At 37.8% G+C, this 5,094-nt stretch overlaps 1 pseudogene; it reads right to left on the reverse strand.

The window, feature by feature from the left end:
• Positions 1–3,054: 3,054 nt before the first annotated feature.
• Positions 3,055–4,312, reverse strand: LOC112636572 (annotated as a pseudogene).
• Between the last annotated feature and the right edge of the window lie 782 nt (positions 4,313–5,094).

The following is a 5,094-nucleotide window of genomic DNA, read 5'->3' on the forward strand; positions in this document are numbered from 1 at the left end:
TACAAAAAAAAAAAAAAATTAGCTGGACATGGTGGCACGTACCTGTAATCCCAGCTACTTCAGAGGCTGAGGCAGGAGAATTGTTTGAACCAGGGAGTCAGAGGTTGCAGCGAGCCAAGATCATGCCACTGCACTCCAGCCTGGCAACAGAGTGAGACACCATCTAAAAAAAAAAAAAAAAAAAAAAAGGCCGGGCGCGGTGGCTCAAGCCTGTAATCCCAGCACTTTGGGAGGCCGAGACGGGCGGATCACGAGGTTAGAAGATCGAGACCATCCTGGCTAACCCGGTGAAACCCCGTCTCTACTAAAAAATACAAAAAACTAGCCGGGCGAGGTGGCGGGTGCCTGTAGTCCCAGCTACTCGGGAGACTGAGGTAGAATGGCGTAAACCCGGGAGGCAGAGCTTGCAGTGAGCCGAGATCTAGCTACTGCACTCCAGCCTGGGCCACAGAGCGAGACTCCGCCTCAAAAAAAAACAAAAAACAAACAACAACAAAAAAAGAAAAACTACTTACTAGTATTATGTTTCCATTTCTTCTTTCGATTACAAAATGTTTGCTTTATATACTTATATACTTAGGGTCTTTGATGTTGGGTGAATACATATTTATAATTGTTTATTTTTTAATAAAATTGACCCTTTATCATCATTTAATGACCTTATTTATCTCTTGTGTAATTATTTGATTTAAAGTGTATTTTGTCTGATACAAATGTAGCCACTCCTGCTCTATTTTAGTTACTTTTTACATGGAGTATCTTTTGCCACCCCTTCACTTTTAGTCTATGTGTGTCCTTAAACTTAAACTGGGTCTCTTTCACACAGTGTGTATTTGGGTATTACCTGTTTTTTTAAGTCCACTCAGCCATTTATGTCTTTTGATAGAGGAGTTTAGCCCCTTAAATTTAAAGTAATTAGTGATAGGTAAGAACACTACAATTAACTTGACATTTTGTTAATTGTTTTCTGACTCTTTTATAGTTCTCCTCTTCCTTTCTTCCTCTCTTGTTATCTTTATGGTGTTTTGATGGCTTTTGCAGTTATATATTTTGATTCTTTTCTCTTTATCTTTGATGTATCTACTGGAGGTTTTTTCTTATGGTTACAATAAGGTTTGAATTGAACATTTTATAATTGTGACAGTCTACTTGAAGCTGACAACATTTTAACTACAATTGCATGCAGAAGTTTACACTTTACTCCCCCACAACTTTATGTTATTGATGTCAGATATTCTTTTTTATATTATGTTTACATTAACAAATTTCTATTGTTACTGGAATTCTTAATAATGTTACCCTTTAACTCATTATAGTGTTAAAAGTAATTTATGTGTCACCATTACAATATTACAATATTCTGTGTTTATCTTTATATTGACCTTTACAGGGAAATTTATAATTTCATATGTCTTGGTGGTGCTGCTTAACTTCTTTTTTTCATTTCACTGTTAATCTAGTGCTGACAAACTCCTTTAGCTTTTGTTAGTTTGGGAAAGTCTTTAACTCTTCATCATTTTTAAAGGACAGTTTAGTTGGGTATAATACAGACCCTCAGCATCAGCAATATAATACAGATTTTTTTCCTTTCAGTATGCTGAATATATTATCCCATTATTTCCTGACCTGTAATGTTTCTTTCTTTTTAGTAACATGATTTTAAAATTTATTTTTATTTTTAAGTTTAAGAATCCTCTTTGACAATTCAGAAACATAGTCCTCACTCACTCTTTGGATATACACACCTAAAACAGTTAAAAGGGATTCCTCAATTTTCAATGACAAAGTAGGAAGAAAGAATATGTTCTCGAGCAGCAGTTCAATTTTTCTGTACTCTTTTCCAAAAAATCTTACTTTGCTACCAAGCCACCCACCAAACTATTAGAAAAGACAATTTTTCAAAAAGCCAAGAAAACCCAGAAAAAGGAATAGGTATCAATCCAAAATTATCACCCAAAACACTGCCATTGCAAAAAAAAAAAAAATAGGAAGCCCAATTCCCATAGCTTGTTAGAGAAGATATTTAAAAAGAATTCAGAAAGTTAAGACTTGAACTACAGAGGAATAGACAGTTTGTATACTGTCACTATAGGCATGTACGGTGCGAAATGTGGATAATTCAAGAACTTTCAACTTGGGAATATATTAGGCTTTCTCCTATTCCAGCAGAGGAAATAAAAACAGGTGTTGCTGGAATTAATATTAAAATTATCCTTACAAACAGAAGGTAGGGCAAAGGTAAAGAGAGGGAATGTGGAACAAAAGTAGTAAAGACAAGTCATTTTGAATCTAGACTCTAATGCCCAGGAAGGTTGAATAGAACTTAAATTCTTCTGAGCCAGTATCACTAAATTCTAGATTTGGCCTGAAACCAGTGGATCATATACAACACTAATAAATATCAAGTGCCCCACAGTATTTGTGGTATTAAAAATATTTTTAAAGTATTGTAAATTTCCATTCTGAAAAGCAGTATATGAAAATAACACTGGACCATCCAGTCAGTTACAGAGTATAGGGCTCCCTCCAAAGAGAACTGACTTGGCTGAAATTTAGGTTGGAAGGAATGTGACTAAGATGGAGTAAATTAGATCAGAGTCACAGTATAATTTTCATAAGCCTTCAACCCACACCTGTTATAAGGAGTAGTTCTGAGGGACCTCCAACAGATTGCCTTAGAGGGATGCTTCTCAGAGACAAAAAACAGTCTCTAAGTTTAACTCTTGACCCCTCTTTTCATACCTAAAGCTTTGGGAAGAAAATAAATATTTAATTTTTAACAATTCAGAGATTTGCACACATTATATCTAATATTCTGTTGTTTCATTTTCTGAAGCTTCAGCTTATAATTTTGCTCAACTTACATTACATTAAAAAATGTACGAATGCACCTTCATCAGTAGTACCACATGAAAATATAAGACTTGTTCTTCCATATCTTCTACACAGGAAGGGTGAATGAATAGTGCCATAAATATCCTGCAAGTTTACTTTGTGTATTTGACAAAAGATTAGGGAAAACCAATCCACTTCCATATCTTGAGCAGTCATTAACTAGTCTTCAATCCCATCTTCCCAAATGTCTCCATTAACATCCATAGTGTGAAACAGCCCATTAAAACATGGTGAGGTAGGATCAATGAAATGTTTGTAAGAGTCTGCTCTAGAGAAAGAACCCATGCAAATCCAACAGAAATATTGCATACAGTCAGTACATGTCATCTTATTACATTCATCTAATTTCTCTATGGGAGTTCCACAATGTGGCAGCTCTTTGAGTTCTTTTCTAACCCCTCCTTACTTTCCATCTCTTCCAGTGCCTTCTGAATCACCCTCTTATGATACCTTTGTTACAAAAATCTTTTATTGGCCTCATCTGCATTCAGGGATTTGTTTCATAAGTCTATTAATTTATCTGCAGTCACCTTACATAGAGAGACCCCAGGGTAGGTCAATTTGCCCAAGGTACAGAAGGCAAAATTGCAGCTGGAGCAGATGCCCATGGTGCAGCCAGGATTCTGCATCACAGGCAGCTGGCAGCATGAGCGGGGGCAGTATACCACAAGTGCCATCATGTCCAAAGTAGACTAGAGGAGAAGGCAATGATAATAGGCAAATAACTCTGGTCCCACTAGCTCTTTGACCTGATCAGGAGTGGCCATCGAAGGGCACTTTGGTTCTGGGTAGTTGAGGCATTGGACCTGACCATCTCTGATCTGGAGTTCAAAGTAGTCCTTCAGACAAGCTTTGCAGTATACATACCTGCCCTCCAAGAAGTATATGCATTCACTGCCCTGCTTCTCACAGAAACAGATATGGCAAAGGAAAAATTTACTATTAAAGCATTTTATGTGCTGAGCTTGATCAAAGTCCAAGATATTCTGGATTAGACTTGACAGTGATTCCACATCCGCACAGCTCTCTCATCCACAATTTCCTCTTGGTCTACATTAGATCCAGCAGCTCCTCCAATATCTAGCTCTGTGTTAGGAGAGGCTTGAGCTGTCATTCTCTATACTTTTTTCTGAGAACCCACCGTGAGCTCGAAAGGAGAGACAATATTCAAGTACGCTAGGATCTCTTCCTTAAGAAACTGCATCCAGGCAAAAAGGACCATGCTGGCATGGTGTTCTTCCCATAGGAAGTCTAAGTGCTTGCATAGAGCAGATAGCGCTCACAAATATCTTGAAATTCTGTGGCAAATCCAAATAGAACCTGGTTTCTCTACCTTGAACAGACTCTATTTTCTAAATTCATCTCCATCATAAATAATCTCCAGGGCCAACAATTCACCCTCCTGTGCTTCTCTGTCTTCTGACATTTAATTTTCTGAGGAACTGTTAGTAATGATCAGAAGAAAAGGATATTAACACTGCAATCTCTGTTTCAGTTCAGAGTGGGGTTCATGCAAATCCCATTTATTCTCCAGCTGGTGGAGCTGAGACTGCTGAAGGTGGATATGCTGGCCCGTAACGTTTCTGCTACAAAGTCTGCTGATAGAAGTTCCCTTCTATGTGAGAAGTTTCTTTTCTCTTGCTGTTTTTAAAATTCTGACTTTTATAACTTAATTATAATGTTTCTCCAGTATACCTCTTCGGGTTCAGTCTATTTAGGAATCTTTGGGCTTCATAAATTAGAATGTCTATTTTCTTACCTAGATTTGGAAAATTTTTAGTCATTTTTTTTTTCTTTTTGAGACAGTCTCACTCTGTCTCCCAGGGTGGAGTGCAATGGCACAATCTCAGCCCACTGCAACCTCCACCTCCCTGGTTCAAGCAATTCTCCCATCTGAGATTTCCAAGTAGCTGGGATTACAGGTCCCTGCAACCATGCCTGGTTAGTTTTTGGATTTTCAGCAGAGATGGGGTTTCACCATGTTAGTCAGGCTGGTCTTGAACTCCTGACCTCACAGGATTCACCCACCTCCTAAAGTGCTGAGATTACAGGTGTGAGCAACCATGCCTGGCCCATTATTTTTAAAAATAAGATTTCTTCCCGTTTCTCTTTTTCTTTTCCTTCTTGGACTTCCATAATGGGTATATTGTTTCATTTGATGGTGTCCCATAACTCCCACAGGATTTTTACTCTTCTTTG

Source organism: Theropithecus gelada, chromosome 12 (assembly GCF_003255815.1).
Source record: "Theropithecus gelada isolate Dixy chromosome 12, Tgel_1.0, whole genome shotgun sequence".
Classification (NCBI taxonomy): domain Eukaryota; kingdom Metazoa; phylum Chordata; class Mammalia; order Primates; family Cercopithecidae; genus Theropithecus; species Theropithecus gelada.